This window comes from Lepisosteus oculatus, chromosome 21, assembly GCF_040954835.1.
Source record: "Lepisosteus oculatus isolate fLepOcu1 chromosome 21, fLepOcu1.hap2, whole genome shotgun sequence".
Taxonomy (NCBI): Eukaryota; Metazoa; Chordata; class Actinopteri; order Semionotiformes; family Lepisosteidae; genus Lepisosteus; species Lepisosteus oculatus.
Genome location: NC_090716.1, coordinates 17,118,707 through 17,139,022, shown reverse-complemented (window position 1 = coordinate 17,139,022; position 20,316 = coordinate 17,118,707). Strand labels below are relative to the sequence as shown.

At 42.3% G+C, this 20,316-nt stretch overlaps 1 protein-coding gene across 5 annotated transcripts in view; it reads left to right on the top strand.

Moving 5' to 3' along the window:
- The first annotated feature begins 66 nt into the window (after positions 1–66).
- The window catches only part of LOC102697398 (GTPase HRas), a 39,132-nt gene continuing 18,882 nt past the window's right edge, over positions 67–20,316 (top strand). The window contains exons 1-2 of one of the 5 annotated variants that reach the window (XM_015338219.2): positions 68–315; positions 19,877–19,929. The gene's annotated coding sequence lies outside the window, so the exon portion shown is untranslated. Of the gene's footprint in view, positions 316–3,345; positions 3,402–17,384; positions 17,574–19,876; positions 19,930–20,316 lie in introns of those variants that run through there. The other 4 variants (XM_015338218.2, XM_069181712.1, XM_015338220.2 and 1 more) reach the window with 4 other exon arrangements.

Sequence of the window (20,316 nt, the reverse complement as noted above, 5' to 3'; positions counted from 1 at the left end):
ACGGCGAGCAGCCCGCCCGCGGAGCGCAGGAGGCGTGATTGATGAGCGGGCTGGGCTGGGCGGCGGCGCCGTGCGCACTCGGCACATTGCTCGGCAGCGGCGGAGCCCTTCCCCGGAGCAGCGGGAGAGCGCCTGGCGGCGGCGGGCATTGCCAGCACAGGCGGCGGACAGCAGCAGCGGCCGGGTCGGCGCGCAGAGAGAAGCACACCGGTCAGCCGTGCTCCGGCCGGAGGATCGCGAGTTTGTGCGCTGGACTGCGCTGTCTCTGAGAGGTCTGCACTGCTCCCACCGCTCGGGAGAGCGGGTTTTTTGTTGGTAAGCAAATATCGTGCCGCTTTCTCAGCTTTTGTAATCATTCTCTGCTCGCAGCTAACGAAGCTTCAGATAAACATTATTCATTGATGCGTGTGCGCGGTATTTTTTCCCCTGCGGTTCTCCGGGCGTTTGGAGAGCAGCGGATCCGCCAAAATCAAAACAGCCGCCCAGCTCTACCGAGGTATAAAAGGCGTCGTTTGCATCGCTCACCCCGCTGATGGTGGGTTTTTTTATTTGTAAGATGAGCTTTCCTTTTCTATTTCTTGCAACACACAAAATCGTGCGAGTTGTAAAACGGCTCAAAAAAGCGGCGGTTTTCCCGAAGTCAAGCTGCTGTTGACGCGATAAAGCGTCTGTCTCGGCTGTGCTCCCATTAACCTGCAGAGCGCACGGAGCCTGGAAACTTAGTGCAGGATCTGCTGCAGAGAGGCGAAGGGAAAACAGCCACCGGCTCTCGGAAAGATGCTGCTGCCCGTTTTCTCTTACGGTTTGTAGAAAGGGCTCAGGTGGTTAATTGCGGCGAAACATTTACAGTATTTGCTGGTTTCCAGTTTGCTGCTTCTTGACTGCGGCTCTTTGTGAATCAAGTCTGACTAGGGTGTCGCCCGCCACAGCAAAACTGAAACCTCATTGTAGCACTGCGGAAGTCACATTCCTCCACTCAACATCAGATATATTTAAAAAACAATAATTTTACTTTATTCGCATTTTTTATTCTTTAAAGGGTGCAGACTATTGCGTTGTTGACACAAAACCATTTGTAACGCGAAAGTGACGCCTCCCTGGTCGCGCTAATAACAAAGCAAAGCGGGAACCCGTTTGAAATCGATTATTGTTGCAGAGATTTATAGCAGCGCTTGTATATAAACACGGTACCTGAATGTCATAGCTGAATGCGCGTCGATATATTGTATTTTTCAAAGTGGATTCCTCAGAGAACCGGAAGCTCATTCCGATGTATAAATCTGGGCGAATCCTTCTTCTGACTAGATATATAATTTTACACTATTTAAGATCTTGGACGATTAATGCATGCTTCAGCTTTTTTAACACTTATCCACCTCATTATTGTCCTGGAAAAGACGGAGATAACACCGTGTTTTTGAAAATCTAGACACATTTTATTGGAGTTTATACTAGTCCCAGGCTTACTGAATTTAGTTACCGTATTCCACCACCAGTAAGAAATCGTTCTTTAAATTGCAAACTGGAACTCGGATTTCCTTTTTTAACAGTAAGGAACCTTGAAGAAGTTCCTTTCTCTTGCATAAAGAAACGTGCTATGATAAGACACACATCTGACATCACCCTGGTAAAAGCCAGTGTATTGGCTTAATGCACAGTATTGTGCTGTGTTTTAAGGCTCAAACCTCATTTTTAAAGCGTGCCAGAACAGCATGAGCAGTCGCACTTATTGAGGTAATGATTAAGAACAGTTTCCGGATTGGGGAAAAAACGTAGTTAAAATTAGTTTCGCATTAACAATTTGTTGAGGGTGAAAAAAGCGGTCGATAATCCCTGTGGTTTCCAGTTGCACGACGATGGACACAAATTGTGCTGTAGAGATCTTTCAGAAAGACGTCCTTATAACGCATGGCCACATAACGCCCTCAAATAAATTATCGACTTTTATTTAATAATAAATGATTAATATTCACAAAGAACTTTCAGGATTATTCCTCAGCGCTTTGTAAATTGACCGTCGCGATATCCTGGGAACCGAAGGTAGCCGACAGAAAGGGACTCAAACTCCTGACAAGTTTGGGTGCAGTGTGCTCTGAGCGCTCCAGATGGGACGTGGACATGCACCTCAATGGCAAAAATAGTTCGGTAATAATGGGCCCCATTGTTTTGAGTACAAAACTGAAACGGGACGGGAAGCCCATTTGCTCTTGTGGGTGCCAAGAGCTAAATGATATGAGGTTCCCATTCAGCTATTCCTTAAAAAAGCCAGGGTGTCAGCTTCATCTCCATCAGAGGGCAGCTTGTTCCATGCTCAGGCAACCCTTTGTGTAAAAATGTGCCTCCTCTTCTTTAAGTGCATTATCTCATAGTTTCCTCATCTGGTTCATGTTTTATGAAGTTCTGTTTCGGCCAAGCAAATGGTACAAATGCAAGCAGCCCCTGGGTTTTGCAGTTTTTTTGATAACATCCAGTACCATCTGATGTGTAGGATTCTGGGGATTCACTTTTCTTTATACTTGAAAAACTGGACACCCTACAGTAAAATAATTGATAATGGTTTGGCTAACCTTAAACCTTTTATCTTTCCAGTATACAAATCATTTTTTTGTCTCAGGAATGCTGCAGAGATGTAACTAAAGCTTATTGACAAGACTGGTGACCAGAAGAATCAATAGAAATGTAAGATAAGAGCGTTGAAGTAACTCACATTAACAGATTTTACAATAACTATTCTTAATTGTGTCTATGAAATAGAGAGTGACAGTCTCTGGTTCATTGTATTTGAAGGAAGTTCTTGTTCTGACACAGGTTTAAAGACACATGTGTTATTTATTGCCGTGCCCCCGAAGAACTGTGGTTTAATTTCCCATTCCTGATTTTTATTTCAGCCAAGCTTGATGACTTAATTGAAGCATTAGCTAAACTAACAAATCGCCTGATCAAAGTCTATACAAGTTTTTTCTACTAAAAAGTTTGGTATTTTATGTTGCTTATGAAATTAAGAGCAAAAAGGCCATCTCAAACATTTTTTAGAGCTGAAAACAGTCCAGCAGTTCAAATTAATGCTCCTGATTCAAGGGCTCAATTGTGTAACTGAGAGCAGGGCTGGAACCACATCTAGCAGGTGTGCAGCTCTCCAGGCCCAGGACTGGAGCTTGTGTTCCGCCTGAGATTAAGACATTTCATTTTAGTGTTTTGGTTTGTTCAAAGCCTTAGGCTCTTTTTGTGTCTGTATTTCCGTTTGCGAACTGAATCACTTGTTTGAAGTTTGTTTGGTGCCTGCCAGCTGTCCTGAGCAGGGAGAGACACTGGGAGGAACATGGGACTATGCCTGTGTGTTTTCAGATGAGCGTCTGATGGGACTACGTCACCAGCGAAGGGAATACTCAAGGCAAAGGGAAGTGAGTTACTCTGCAATATTTGTGTAGGCCACACACTTCCAATATGCAGATATACTGATGTCTTCCAGTCTTTTTAGGATCTCCTTTATTCATACATAGTGCCCTTAATTTTGCTTTATAACAAAATTTGCACCAAATTCTTCAGGGGATCTATGGAAGAGTTCATGGTAAAATTTATTATTTATTTATTACTCTTTGCTCAAGGCTTTAAAATCAATATATAAAGAATCCAGGTTTAAGTTGAAGGGTTCAATTCTGGATCTGGCATTCTATCTGCACGGAGTATGTTTTTCTTCCTGTGTTCGTGTTAGTTTCCTCCCACAGTCCAAAAAACATACAGGTAGGTTAATTGGCTTCAGGGAAAACTGACCCTGGTGTGACTGTGTGTACATCTGTGTGTGTCCTGTGATGGACTGGCGTCCCATCCAGGGTGTATCCTGCCCTGCACCCATTACAAGCTGGGATAAACTGCTGCTGATTTGTGATCCTGGATTGGAATAAGCGGTTAGTAAATGGATGGCTGGTTGGACAAGGTCTCTTTGCCCTCAACAGTAATTGCACTCATCAGCCTCTTGTTATCGTAACTTGAAGCGGAGGTATGTTGTTTCTGTTCACACCTTGATGAGAGCTGGATTGCGTGGTTGCTGTGAACCTGCTGGGCAAGGCAACCTTTAAAATCACAGTGACCTTCAATAGAGCAGCAGTAAAAAAATGTCAACTGAACATGTGCTCATATCGGCTTAACCCACGGTCTTCCTTGTCAAGCAGTTTGCTGCTGAACAAGTCTAGCTGCTTGTCACTCTGCAAAAGACAGGCTGATAAATTGATCTCGCTTCTAATCACCCAAGCGTTTTCAGGTAGCAGGGAAAAAAGCAAGGCTTTCCGATGCAGACCCAGATTTAGTCATCAGAACTGCGGAACTGATTGAGCATTTGCTCACTTTGAGTTTCTGCAGGGAAATATAAACACAGTAATGCGTTTCCTTTCCCTCAGAGCACATTGAAACAAGCCTGTCCTTACACTCTTCGTCTGTGTCAACAATGAGATGAGTTAATCTTGAAAATGAGTCTCCATGTGCCAAAGTATTGACGTTCAGGGTGGCGACTGTGAAATGTTACTGTGCCTGAAAGGGCCCAAAGAAACTGCTTCTGAATGGGTATCAGCTCTGTGCTGAAGATGGAGCACCTGTCTTTAATTGCCATTTTCTAACTTCTTTATCCAGTTCAGGGACACAGCAGAACCGGAGCCTCTCCCAGCAAGCAACAGGCTCTAGGCGGGGTACACCCTGGACGGGATGTCATTCCATCACCGAGCACGCACTCGCACATAGGCCAACCTACCAGAATGTCTGGTAACTCCACAAAAATCACACAGCAAAAAAAAAAGCATGAAATGAGTCTAGAACATTGTGTTGGTGTCATTGATCAGTGAGGTAGCCCTGTAAATGTAAGAATCTTTAGAAATAATCTAGTTTTCGTTCTAGTGAAGGGTGATGCAATTTACAAACACTGCTGCTGGGCTGAGGTGGTGGTTTGTCATTGTGAAGTTGTAGCAGTTTGGGTTGCTGAGTGGTGCTGTAACCTGTCACAGGTAGAGAGCTGCTCTGAGGACATCCACTGCTCAGAAACACATCATTTACATCTTCTACACAATGTGGGGAAGCAATAAATGGCCAACAGAAATTTTGGCTATGTATTTAAAAGTGTAAAATTTAAATCATAGGATGTTATGTTAAAATTGGAGAATTGTGTACAGTTTGGTCACCACAATACCAGATAATATTGCTGTCCTGGAGTCCAGAGAAGATCAACCAGACTGTCCTGGCCTAAGTGACAACCTGAAGGAGCTGAACCTTTGGAGAAAAGGCTCAAGGAGAACCTGATCCCAAGGGCTCAAAATCCTGTAAAATTATTCCTTTAAAAATAATTTCAATCTTGAAAGTCAGCAGTGGTTCTTTTCAGAATGAGCAGTAAAAATGTCCCCTTTTCACACAGAGTGGGTGTGGGGAGCAAGTTACCAGCCATATTGTTGAAACCCCATATTGTAGCGACTAATTATCAAACATGCTCATTGATGGTAGACTTTGGCCAAGAACCTCCTATCATTGAAACAGAAAGAAACATCTAAAAGAATAGTCTATACCAGCCCACGGATATCCAGATCTCATCTGGTGTTGAGTCATGCATTGTTGTGAATGTAGTCAGGCTTGGCTAAGTGGCATGTTCATGTGCATGCTCTATTGATATACTGTATGTATGCCCAGGAGCTTTAGGAAGCAAGCTGGATATCTGTTGTTTGTTGGCTGTAGGCCATCAGATGTACATAAGATTGTCCAATAAAGCAATTGTGGACATCTGTTAGTCAGACATGCTTCCAACTAAATGACATCAGGCTTTCTTTAGTGGGACTAAAAGTCAGCAAACTAGGTCATAGTTTATGACATTACATATTGTAGACTCGTTTAGGTTTTCTTTGTTTGACTGTGTACGGGGATGGATTGATAGTAGTTTTTAATATACATGCATGTCTTCTAGTGAGAGAAGTGACCACCAGTGAACGACTAATGGTGACATCAGTACGGTGTCCTACAAAGCAGGTATTGGTAGCCCTTTCCCTGAAACTTCAGGATGAAGTTTAAAGGAATGCCAGAAAGAAATGGAGGAAAATGGCATTTCAGCACTTATCCCTGTTTGTGAAAATGGGGGAGCTGGCAGCGTGCTTGCGTCTGCTTGACTGTTTCTTCAGAGCCCCTTCAGAACGTCAGAACACTATAAATGTTCAGTTTGCCTGCAGAATTTTTGTGCACTTAATATTGTTCTTTCATTTCAGGACTGTGATTCAGTAAACGATGTTCATGTGAAAATCCGAGTTATACTCTCTTTCAAGTGTAATTCTGTGTGTCCGAGAGTGCCTTGTCTCGTGAGGCCCTAGATTGTGACTTATTGACTCACTGTGAAAACCTACTGTACCTCCTCGACTTGTTTTTTATATCGCAACACTGTAAGTGCCATGAAGGGAAATAAATGACATAAATTAGGACTGTAGTTCAAGTAGGTAGCTGCGTCAGCATGTGTAGGCTTCAAAGGAACAAGTAATGGTTTATTCCATGTGTCATACCCGAAGAAGGCTCCACAGCTGAAACGTTACGTTTCCTTTCTTCTCTTTTCAGTAAGAATAAACCTTTACTTGTTCCTTAATTAGGACTGTTCTGTTTTTATTTTGTATTGTACATTGAGGACTGCTCCTTGAAGCACAGTGGTGTGGTCTCATGTAGCCCAGTGATGACAACGACAGCAGCAAAGTTGGTTGGGAGTGACGGTGCTGGTCTGTCAGTGTTCAAGCCTCATTCTTCTGACCTTTCCCAGGAGAGGTTCTTCTTACCATTATCACTGCATTAAAAATCAATTATCTCTTATGCTGGCTTGTGGGTCTGCTAACATGGATCTTTTAACCAATTAAAGTCTCTAATGGCTATGCACAGGGGAAACAGACCCAATATCCCTGCACTGTTCTGCAGATTTGGATCCATTATCGTTGTTTTTTTTTTGGTTGTCTGCAGTAGATCTATATAAGGCGGATGACATGGTTCATCAATGAAGCCCTGCTTTAAAAGGCATGCTTAATGGAAGCTGAAAGGGGTAGCTTTTTGCTAATTAAAGCTGTAGCAAAATGTGCACGCCTTGCGCACTCCAGGCTTTTTCCATTTGCTGCCGTGCACAGTTGTGCGAAGTGGAGAATATGCATCAAGCCAGCTTTCATCTGATCTTGCCATTTCAGAAATACTCAGGACAACTGTGTCATTTTGTTTAGTGAAAACACCCTCCAGATGTAGTGCAATTGAACCATTTTCCTGGGTTGTTCCTGAGCTTAGGGTTGTGATAAGGTTAGGGCTCTGGGTTCCTGATTACAGGGCTCCGAAACGTTGCTTTCGTTTGCTTTTTGAACAAAAAAACTTGATGTGTCGTGGATCAAGCTGGTTACGAGCACATTGCCTCCTCTTTTCAGGCTTTGATGGCTGAGCTGGTGGGCTGATTTGTAGAACACTTATTTGCCATGATCAGTTCATCACAATTTCATGCCTCTGGTAATCGCTTGAGTAAATTCCAATATCATCAGAGACGACCTCACCTGCCTTGCAATCTTTAACCCTATTTAGGAGTAGTGTTCCCACTTCTATCCCCAACAGGACACCTTTTCTGCGGTCCAAAACCATTACAAACATACTATTATCTAAAACCCTTCTGTATGAAGTCTTTCTCCTTAGAGCAGTTCAGTTGTAAGTGCTATTTGTTATGAGGGTGGTGTCTCATTTTCCATTTAGGTTTGAGATTTCTTGGGATATTATGAGGAGAACCCATTGTAAAAGTATACTAGGATTTCAGAACTTAGCAATAACTTTACAGTAGAGGAAGATGGTTACTGCTCCATTTTATTCTTACTAAAATGTATTTTTAGAACTGAAATATTGGCTAGCGTAAGCACGTTTGGGTACGTTTGGGTTTCCAAGTTGGGTGGAGAAAATTGTAGGGGCCCCTATGGGCCAGCACACAACACTGTGGCATTGCCGCCTTCCCATCATTCCTCCTGGTTCCTGAAGCGCAGTGGCAGCACAGCTCAGCATTCGGCAAGATAACAGCGATGGTTAACTCTAATTGTTCTGCCAGTGTTCTACAGTTTCTGGCTCACTAGGTCTTTTTGTTTACTATGATGGGTGATGTCACTGTTGTTGGTTGTTTATTAGCATGGCCTTTTATATACAGAGCTGTGATGTAGAGTGTATCAGAATTGCCTTTTTGCTGCGTCTCTAGTAGCTGTGCATGTCCTTTGGGTGAATGAGGAAGTTATTTTACCACAGGTAGCAGCCCATTTTTTTCAAAAGACTTCCATTTGAGTTTACTGTTTGCTGTTTTTTCTCTCCTGTCAGCTGCATAGACTGCTGGTGCACAGCTCTAGTCCTGCAGTGCCAGAATCCTGAAGCTGAAGACAAGTTAACAAGTGTTAAATGGGTCCAGTTAAGGTAATAATGAGGTCACTGTGGCCGTTATGAGGAGAGATCAAGTGAAAACCCACAGATACTGCGCCCTCCAGACTGGAGCTGTGACATACAGGCATAGAATAATGCTTTCTTATTTTTGTGTTTTTCTTCTTTCATTAGGGCAATGCAACAAGTGCAAGGCAACCTAAATCGAGCGTCTGTGAAGCAAATGAGTGTCATTAGAGAAGTGGCATTAATCCTAAATTGTGTTAAAGCACATGATGTAATTTTGTGTGGAAGACATTGTCAAGATCATCCAGTAAGCATTTCAAGTTTACTGATGGGCATTGTGTGAACTGCCCATCTTCCAGTAATATTTGCACACCATTGGTCCTGAAATTCTTTCCATCCCCTTTTTTTGGCATCATAAAGTATTACTCTTGCCTATTGTGAAAGCAGAGCCCCCTGTTACAGTAACAACACAAAGGTAAAGGCTTAATCCATGCTGAAAGGGAAAAGTAAAGGAACACCTGAGTTAGGCTTCACTGCCAAAACCTTCTGTCTCTTTTCCTTTCCTATGCAAGTTGACGCAGCTACCTGCTCAAACATAATAGACTAAAATCACAACAAATGTTATTGGAACCAATAACTCACTTTAGGTTTTTACTCTGTATAGTGAATTAAAAGCAAAATGCATTATGTTGAAAAATATAGCCTCGTTTACAACTTGTCTAGCTTGTTGTGTTCAAACCATGTAAAACATCCCACATGGTTTTGCTCGTCTGACAGGAGCCCAGCAATGGACACAGGAGCCATCTTTGTCATCCCACAGATCCCTCTTGCCTCCTTCTGCCATGCAGACCAGATTTGAAACAAATTGACCTTATATGGACAGTGGCATCAGTCAAAAGGGGGTTATTGCACAAGCTGGTAGACCGCAGTGTTTTGCAACCTTCGTTTAACGTTGGCTCTTGCGCCAACCCCATGCCTGCCCCATGTTGAGCGGGGGGACTTCTGCAGTGCAGTATGTTTCATGTGAAGATGGGCTGGCAGGCGTCCAGGTTGAATGCCAGTTTCATGCCATGCTCAAAGTGCGTCAGTTTGACCTGACTGAGAAAAAACAAATGCAGTCCCTCAAAAATTGACATGGGGGACTCGATCCCTCGTGCGAGCAGAGGAGATGATGGTCGGGTTAGATGAGCTTGAAAGTCTTAAACCTTGGCGATGTATGAGCTCCTGCAGGGTCACTGCTTTCTGGTTTTATTCCACCCTGGACTCTTGACAACTTCCATTTGAATTAATTGTGTCAGCCTCATTCATCTATATTACCGTGATGCTCAGGTCTTGACTGATTTAGAATTGTTGGGTACCTATAAAAACCTAGCGTTTCTTCACCCTTTTATTTTAAAATTGCTTACTGCAACTGGAAATACTGTGATCTGGAGCTGGTGTCTTTTGGAGGAGTTGGCAGCCGTGAGCAGTGCTGTAGTGTCCTTGCTGACGCAGTGCAGTCTCGCTGAGGGTGAAAACGGTCTTGACACATGTCCAGCGGACCCAGCTTGCTGTCTCATTGCGCCATCATGTAAGATTATCCTCACGTTCCTGGGCCTGATACCGTTTCAAAACGAGCTGCTCATTTCTACCGCTTGAGGCTTCTGGATATACACACACACACGCATATCTCATGCATATCGCCTTGAGTAAGGGGATAAGAGAATAGAGTACAGCATCACTGTTATTTGAAGCAGCAGGCCGTGTAGATCATATTACTGAATGTAGAGCACAATTAACATTTATTTTCAGCATTTCTGCTTTTCTCCTTGTTTTCAAGGCCCTGAATAACAGTAATGTGTTCATGCAACTCGGCTACCTTGTGTCATGAGGGCAGCTGCCTCTTGAATTAAACTTTTGTTCACTGGTTTATTTTCATTTTTAAGTTTGGCTTCATTGCTTTGTTTCTTTCTGGGAAACGCAGGTGTATATCTTAGTCTCAACATTTTGAAACTGAAATTTTTTGTAGGTTTTGGTTTATGCTACAGTATAGGTTTGCTACAGACTTTGTTTTTTAAGTCCCCGTCAGGCTTATTGCTTAATTATGACCATTTCCCCTTCATGATTGCCTCATGAATACTGTGTAAATTCCTGGCTTTGTGAAAAGTAGATTTTTAAAGAAAATGGGTGGAACTAATTTTCCTTTCAAGAGCAAGGGATCATGTCTGAGTTATGGTAGCAGCAAAACAAGGTTATTCTTCCTGCTTTCATCCTTTTATAAGGATCTTACTCATGTATAACCTCCTTTCATTAAATTGAGTTAATCTGGGCAATACTTTTTGCAGAATAACTTTTATCGGCATACTCTGCATTGGTTTTCTAAAATGGGAATTTTTCAGTCTAGGAATCCGTTGGCATGCAGTTTGATATCTTGCCGAAGTCAGTGTTGTCAGTGTAGAAATCTGCACGCTTCTTGCAAACAGAATTGGAAGAGCAGCCAGAATGTTGGAGTGCCGTCTCCCAGGCTGCCGGCCTGGTGATGTGGACTTCATTCAAACCCTTTTGGAGTCGCAGTGTGAAGAACAGCTGATTGTTCATCAGCAGGTGAAAGTTCAGCGAGCGTGATTCTGCCAGGAGCCGTGCCTCCTGGTTCTGTTTGAAGGTGCTGTTCCCCAGAAGGGCTGCTTCCCCCACTGTTTGCACAAACACTAATCCTGAAACAAGCATGAGTTTCTGTTGGGTTATTAACCATTAATTTGTTTATATTCGATTCAGCTTCGTAATTGCCCCCTGGTTTCGGTTTGCGCGGCAGCTATTACAGGGCTTCCAGTTATGTAAGCGGCTCAGTCTTAGTTCTCTTTTTTTCTTGCAGATTGAAGACATCAATCTTTTAGCTCCAAGCGTTTTCTTGTACATGTGAAGTGAAACGCTTTTATTTCGGTTTGGAAATATTTCGAAATGGTGCACGCTTTCACTCCAGCTCTTTTACCAGGGTCACTGCCTGGTGCCCATGTGTCAGCTGAGCGGTTTCGTGCTGCACTTCGAACACACAGGCCAGACCCAGGACCAGAGAGGGAAAAACTCAGTGATAGACTTTAATCTATTTAAATATTCAGAAATCTGAATATTTAAATAAATTGAAGTCTATCATTTAGTTTTTCCTCCCCTCATACCAGAATCAGTACCCTCACTTCCACACACACAACCTGGCAAAGTGTTTGACTTCACACCCTGGGTTGTCACACTAATGTACTATTAGTATCTGCACTTTGTTTCTCAAATCGGCTACAGTATTTCATTTTTCTTCAGATTCAAAATTGACAGGTTTTTTTAGCTTTTCCAAAAAGTGAAGAATCGTTTTTTTTTAATCGGCAGATCTCCAACAACCGTTTTCAGTGGATATATTCCAGATCTCAACCAGTGAAGCACTCAACTGGATAGAGCCATTTGGGAGATTCTATAACCGAATCCAATATTAAAGTTGTAGTTTTCTTTGGGCTTTGATGCACCTGCACAGTAATTTTTTTAAACCAGTGTTTCCCACAGTATCAGCAGTTTGTGGTTTCCAGGTTATTTTAGCCCTCAGCAGTATATGAAAGAACAAGTTAACATTTAATAAGCTTGGTTTCAGTAAATGTTTTTAGCTGTAGCTCTGTCTCGTTATTGAAAGACATCTGTATTCGCAAACCCCTTGGACCTTTTCTCTCCTTTTGGTTCACTGTGGATCTCAGACTCCTGCCTTACAACAATGATCACTTTCAGTTCTGTTTCTGTGGTATAAAAACCTTGTCATCCTTCTGCATGATCAACTGCATCAAGCCATTGTGAGAGAGACAAGTTCAGATATCAACAATGATGTGGTTGTGTCTACTCCCTTTTGTGCTTGGTGCCTTGCTTGCAGTGTATTAGGTCTGTGTCTCGTGTGCTGGTTTGAATTGGACAGGAAGAAGAAGGAGGCCTTGTCTGAGAATCTGCTCTTAGTAGATTAATTTGGTTAAATATGGTTTGTGATAAGCTGATAGAGGGGTCTCATAAGAGGTTTGCTAAACCAAGCTACAGATACTTTACCATGTCTGTCTCTGTGCTTCGGTGAGGAAAATGAGAAAATCTGAGAATGAGATGAGAATGCTTTCTTCTGCTGCATATTTCCATCCCAGTCTGATTGTTTCTGTCATTTGAGAGAAACGTTCTCACCCATTGTTCACATAGGCAGGTTGGAACATACCATAAAACCCCATTTTTGTGGGCAATAAATCTGTTTTATATGCAGTAGCTGTTAGTGAATAAAATGGTATGTTCCAAGGAATCCATGTGTCATTTGCTAGAGTAAAGCTTACGCTATAGTACACACGACCATGGTTCTCAGAACTGTACAAAAGACTAAAATCAGATTAAGATAAATACATTTATTATAGTCTGATTTCACAAGGCTAGTAAATAGGATTGCAAACTAGATCTGCCTTTAAGTAATAGCATTTTGTGTTTTTTCTTAAACTTTTATTACTGTTTGAAGTACATTTGTTTTTGAGTAAAAACCCAATCATCCATTCATCGGGAATGCAGGGTAACAGCGAGCCAGAGCCCAGGCAGCCAGACAAACACAAGGCAGGATAAGCTCTGTTCAGGACGCCAGTCCATTGTCCGCTGACAGACCCAAGTTGAGGAAACTTTCAGTAATGGGCTTTGTGCCAATTTGAGGATAGGATCTCTCTTTATGTTAATCCTTCTGAACTGCAGAAGTTTTTACTGTCCTAACCTGCCTGCTTCCTAATCTTATATTTGATTATATTTGATATGCTCTCTGCCATAGTGTTACAGTCCCACTCCTGGGGGGACTCCATTGACAAAACATCAGGTTGAAATGCTGGCTTTCGCTTCCCTGCTACCTCACCGTGTCATTTTAAAGAGCTTTTGCCGTTATCCTTAAGCTCTATGGCTTCGGATATAGAGGAGAGGGTCAAGAAATTAGGGGGATTCTAACTTGCAGACATTGTGCAGGCGAATATCTCGATGTATGTGTCCCCTTGTAGCATGTCGATACAGAGATTTAAATTAGATGGATTTACTCTTTGTAGCTTGTCAGAAGCAGCATTTGCTCGACACATCTATAAATATTGCGTTACCTTCCTTCACAGTTTGGCAGGTACTGTTTGGTTGCTTGCGAGGTTGCTAGGGTACAGATGTTCGCAACAAGAAAACAGTTTCCATCACAGCTCCCTTAAAAAAAAAAACAGGCGCACACACACAGTCCAGGACTCTGGAATTGCTTTAACCCCTGCGAGTCGTCACTGGCTCATCACAAGTGCTTTTTCGACAGGGTGCAGCATCCTGTCCCGAAGCAGGAAGTTTACAGTTGTCTGTAATGAACCCTGGTGATATCACACCCAGCTCCACTCGGCCTGCGGGGCTGCAGCCAGGCAGCTGAGGGATGAGTTCTCTGCGCTTGCTGCAGACACACCTGATGCACTAGGAGTGTTTGCTGTCATCCGTCTTTGCTTGTGGAAAAAGCTGGGTGTTGTCAATAAAGCACCACTCCCTGCGATGAAGTAAGAGATTTCCAAACATGTGTGGTTTGCAGAGGAGTAGATTTTACCTGCCTTGTTTGGGCAGATCTTTGACCTTCCATTTTATAGTTCTTGTTCTGTCATTTTTTGGGTTTGAACCTTGTCTAGATTATAGTCATTTCTGCACCTTCTGGGCTTCAGAAGTTCTCTGTATTGAGCTCTGATGCATGCAGTCTGGTTCCACAGAAAGGAGAATTGAATGGCGTTTTTTTTAAATTTCAAATCAAAAAGGATAGTTTTCATTGAAATGTGAATGTTTTGAGTAATATGAATTTTTACATATTGCATTTTTATTTTTAGTGGGAGAATTTAAAAAGTTAGGATTTGGAACAAAGAATAAGTAAAGTAAGAAACTTTGTCCATGAGGGAAAAATGTTGTGGTTAGGCAGTGCTTTTATAAATCTGAAGTATTATGGAAATTCCAGTACCTCCCCATGTCAACTTCTGAACTTAAACTTTGTGTTGTATATTCTTACTGTAATGCTTTACATTGCTGTATAGATAATGCTGGCATCTGACGAAAGTGGTAATTAAAAAAAAAACAATTTTCACAGCTTTATGCTAATCTCTCCTCTCAGGAGGAAAACACAGGGCCTTTATCAGCAGCTGTTTACCATTGATCTTTCAGTTCTCTGTCTGATCCCGGTTGGGAGAGTTTTTCCTGTGCCACACTGCTGACAAAGCCCTTTCCCAGCGTTTGTTTTTCCTCCCTCTCCTAGGTGTCCCTGCGATACCACCATGCGCACAGGGACGGTGGGAGGGGCTCGGTTTCCAGGCAGGCAGCACTCCGGCGAGAGTTTCCTCTCAGGAAGCCTCCTGGCTCTGCGTTGGTTTAAAGCTCCTCCGCTTTGTACCTACAGCTTTTCCATTTAGGGCTGCAAGTCCTGTGTGATGCACCGGTCTTTAGAATAGCATTTCTATACCAGATGTGATGATTAACTCCATCCTCATTGCTTGTCCTATGTGTTCATACATGACCGTCCATCCATTTTTTTAACAGCTTCATCCCAGTCAGCATCACGGAGCCAAGTAACAGGTGCAAGGCAGGGTACACCCTAGTCAGTCACAGGGCCCACACACACACACACACACACACACACACACACACACACACCAGGTCCAGTTCTCCCAGAAGTCAGTCAACCCACCAGCATGTCTTTTTGCTGGGGGAGGAAATCGGAACAGACAGAAGAAACCCATCGCGAACATCAGGAGATCATACAACCGCCATACAGAGCACCCAGTTCCAGAACTGAACCCAGGGCCCCAGTACTGCGAGTCAGCAATGCTGATCACTGCTCTACTGTGCTGCCACATATTCATATACAGTAGATGTCACACAAAAGCAAATCCTTTCATAAAGCAGCCTTTTCTTTGCTTGCCTCAAATCAATGTGCTTATGAATGGTTTGTGGATACTGTACATACACAAGAGATTTCAGCTTATGCACACTGAGAGACAAAAACAGATAACTGAAGATGAATTGCAAAGAGTTCTGTTGGTTCAAAGTTCATTCCTACATCTAAATAAATGATAAGTGCAGGCATGCTATGAAGCTAGTTATTTTCACAGAGTGTGAATGCACCACAAAAATTAGCAGTGCTTTATGTCCTGGATGGTTATGGATGGTGTTACTATAACTTGGACTATTCGTCAGTGCCATTAATGTCTTTTAGCCTGAATTGGGAAGCTGAGCAAGGAAAAACAAAATTTTGCTGTTAGTGATGGTGGACCGGTAGGTGATGCTCTTTTCTCAGGACCAGAATTTCCACACAGTAATACCACAGTATGGTGACCAGAGACATTGCTGTAGGAGGTGCCATTATTCAGATGAGACATTATATTGAGGTCTTGATAGTTTGGTCACTGAAGATTCCATGGTACTGCTCATAAAAAGAGGGGAGTTAACCCTGCACTAGCACAATCCAGTCTCCATAATTTTACCTCCTTAGATTAGCTGATGAAGTAAGTTCTCGCTTCTCCTCCTGAACTGCTGTGTAAAGGAGCTGCTGGCACAGTTGGTTTATCCTTTGTCAAACAGGTACAGGCTGCTTCTCAGTAGTGGATGTAGTGCCTCTCCCACCTATATTGTGGAATTCTGTGGGATGAAAGGTTTATATAAATACAAAATATGTGGCAAACCAAGGCTGTCCCTGTCATCTGTGCCCAGATCCATGAGTATAGCCTGAGGTGATGGTTGTTAACTCAAGCACATGGGCACACCCGCACTGCACGTTGAGTAAAGACTTGCTGCTCGTGAGCTCCCAAAAACATTTACAACACAACCTTGTTAGTTGTTAGGGTAAGAGAAGTCTTACACAAAGGTATTGCTTTATAGCCCGTTGCAAATGGAGAGCTAGTTACTTGACAGTCGCTCTGCTGGATTAAAAAATGCATCCTGTAGCACATGTAGGACCCACACTTGAGAAGGTGTGCGTTTGATATGTCTGCTAATTGTGAATCAGTTGCTATACCTGAAGTGTGGCCCATTTAATGTGCTAATGGAATGTCACCAAAGGTTCTAACTTCTATGGAACAGTGGGATTAATTTGGCAAGAGCTGCTGAATTCACAGTGTGTTTGACATGATCTCTAGATGTGTTGATTCAGGAGCTGTATGTGGGTTTCAGAGTCTTCTTCAGAGATTCTACACCAGTGCATCTGCAGGTGGCACTTTTCCTTGCGGACCAGAAATGGTCTATAACCACAAGACAACTCAGTTTTGTAATTTTATTAAAAGTGGTTCTTTTGCAATAAACTTCAGTGCAGTTAACTGCATTTAACATTTATCTCATTGCTTATAGATTATATTTAAGAACTGACCATTGTTTTAAAATGCCATAAACACAAGATTCATTTGATCTATTTTAGGTAGATATTTACCATGCTATAACAAGAAGGAAACACTTTTATGATGGATGGGTATTATTAATAATAACTTATTTATAAAGCACCTTACCAAACCTCAGGGAGCTGCACATAATGATAAAGAAAAAAACAAAATACAATAAAAAATGAAATAAGAACATGCAGGATAAACTGTAAGTCAGATATAAGCCATAGAAAAAGTTGAGTTTAAAGATCAGATTGGAAGAAGGGCATTCTGTAACAACGGAGCAGGCAGAAAAGGCACAGTCTGTACGTGTAACGGCTTTGTGCAGTTCATATGGAATATTGCATACAGCTGTCTATGTGCTCCATCCAGATACCATATACAGTCCCTGTCCATAGTCAGACATTTTTAATTTCCTTAACATTGCTTAAAATTGTGCCCCGTTCCATATTTCTGTTAATTCACAGAACTTGTCAAAGCATGTGCTAGGAAAACAAAGCTTTCTTGTCTATCCACAGGACTAGAGAACTCCTCTCCTTCAGAGATCAGTGTTCAGGGAGTGGCTGGGGGCTTTAATGTACCTTGTTTTTGTTACTCTGAGGTTGGCTGACCATTTCCCTCCTGTGCACTGGAGTGTGATTTGAGCCCTTTGTCCTGCAAGCACTGGGAATATCGTGTGTCCTGCCGGGGATTCTTGTCAGCATCCCACCAGGATGGACACGCACCTCACTTGGCTCCTCTTTCTGATGTGGGATGATGTCACCCCCGCCTGATAATTCAATTCTGTGAAAGTGGAGGAGCTTGGCGCAGGTGCTGTGGTTGCTCTTCTGTTTGTCTTTCCTGATAAACTTGTCATGGCCAATGTCAGCTTTCCTCATCAAGGCAAAGCTGCTGTCTTTGTGTATTGCAGTATTTCATATCTTACCCCTGCCTCACAGCTGGAGAATTTCTATTCTGTATCTTTTACTCAACGTGCAGGTTAATGTAACTTCTGCAGTTTGAGCTGAACAAGCCAAACAAATAACTAGAAAGAGCACAGATATGGCGTTCCTGAATTAGTCTGCACTGAAAGAGATCAGGATTAGTTTCATTCTGGATGTCTGTAGGCTCGGCCTACACTGAAAATGGATGGCAGTATCCATGACAATTACATCTCCTTCATCTGAAATGGAGCAGTGTAGGTGAGAGCCCAACACTGTGCCTCATCTGCTGTTGCTAAGGAGACGCTAGCAATGAATCGGCCTCACTCCTTCAAACTCAGTGCCTCGCTCAAGACTGGAGGGTCACCTCGTCCGCTGGTTTCCCTTTTGCTCTTAACGAGGTGATTGGCCCAATTTTATAATTGAACGGGCAAGTCACACTAGCCCTCAACATTTCTTTGTACCTATTGTAAGTTGAGTCGGAAACCTTTCTGAATTCCACTGTCTAAAAGGGCTTAAAAATAAATGTTGAAAAAGTGAGTAAATTATATAGTGTTCCAGCTGTGGGACCTCAGCTGTGAGGTCCTTTCTCTCACCCTGCAAGGGTGAATCTACCTGCAAGGAGCTGATGAATACCAGCTAAATCTGATTCTTTACCCTTACTGAACTGCCGGAAAATAATTTAATTTTCTTTGATCCATATCTTAACATTTCCAAAAAAAATTGATCGCTTTATTTCTTCCTCCTGAGTGTTTTTGCTGTACTAATCCTATGACTCCTTATTCACACCACAGTGGCTTTCACAGAGAATTCCCAGCCAAAGCTCAAAAACCAGCTGCTTGTGTTGTATTTCTGCCCGTTCGAGTCCAGCCTCTGTGATCCTTCTCCCTGTCTCTCGGGATCCTCCGCTCCGAGGCCTTGACTGACAGCTGCAGTTAGCACCGCCAGCTGGTCATTCCAGAGGCCACTGCTAATTGCTCTTCCAGATTAACGAATTAATGAGATCTGCAAAGTGTCGAAACAGCTGGCCAGTTGTTGTAACATTGATAGGCTAATAAACCTGTCAGGTAGATGGGTGGACTTTATTTAGGTCTTTTTCTGCTCACTGAACTGGAAAAAGCATTCAGCTATAAATTCCTTGGGTTAGAAACGAGATGACATTCCCTGTGCTGTATTGAATTAAGATTGTGTTTTGCTGTCATCAGTACTACAGTTGTATAAGACTGCTTTATTATCTCTCGCCATACAGTTACAGAAAGCCCATTACACAGATTCTCACACAGTTATTCAGAGTCACTTGTTAGGATTTGGATTGTTAGTAATTTGTTTATTTTAACGCCTTAAGGATAGCTGACTTGAGGCGGAATCTGGCTGGAGTTTGTTTACCATAGAGCCAGATGTGAAAAACTTTTTCATTCACTCTTAAAAGGTTTCCTTGGTGTGAAAGAAAAATGCTTTCCCACACCTGAAATATTGATCATTCTAAGGCTTTATTTCAATCTCCATTTGAAAATTCTAAAAACTAGTTTTATGTATCTAATTAATCAATGTATATGTAAATAGGCGTTCGGAGCAGATTTAAACATGAGCCTGAACCTAGCTAGAGTTACCTACAGATTAATGATCTCCCATTCCGGATCAGCAGGCCTACGCAGTTCTCCGCCCTCCTGTTCCACTGCCTGCTCTCGAGTTCATGGCTGAGTTCATTAGCACAGCGCGAGATAAGTGTGAATAGGGGCTCTTATTTCAGACACACTCTGCCCACACACAGCAGTTACCATACAGCAGAAGAGAACATTTTGTTCTGCAGACTTCAGAACAATGGAACTATACTGTGAGTGTGTTTTCAATTTCTAAAAAAAAATATTGTCAAAGCTTTACACTCCTTGTAAATTAAAGGATCAGCATCCAGCTTGGTGTGCATTCTTCATCGTGTATTCTTTTAGACTGAATATTGAGTAGGTCTGGGGAGGCTCATCAATGAAGTCCTTCAGAATTCAGTGCAAAACTATGCTGACTGAATAGTCTTAAGCCACCTTATCGTATAAAAATTATATTTTATTCAATTTTACTAGTAAAGCAACATGATCTGAAGCATCAAGGTGATAACTAATGGATGCAATTATACATTAAAAAAGCACAATTCCGTAAAGTTCTTAACTGGTCATTTTTACAAATATTTCTTCTTTATAGGCAAAAACCAGGGGAGTGAATTCATGGAGGACCCAGTGCCTTCTGGTTTTTAGGTGAGGGACCAGTTAAATTGTAAATCCTATGTATGTCTGAGAAAATAATTAGGTTATTCTTAAGGTTTTTACAGCTGATTACTGAGACTAACATTCACTTCATCAAAAGTATAATTATTAGCAAAACCTCTCAGCCTGGTTAGATGTATCACAATTATGGTGTTGCTTAATTAGACCGAGCCTGTGAGTAGTTAAGTGTCTTACTAGAACTCACACAGCACATGCAAGTTAAATTGGTTTCTTTTTAATCCACTGGTCCTTGACTTACTGTACCTTCACTACTCCAGCATTGAGTTTTAAACCCTTGGTAGTCATTTGTTTTTGCTGATAACTAAGATCCACAGGCGTGCTGTCCAGAGATGAACATTACTACAGGAACCTTATTTT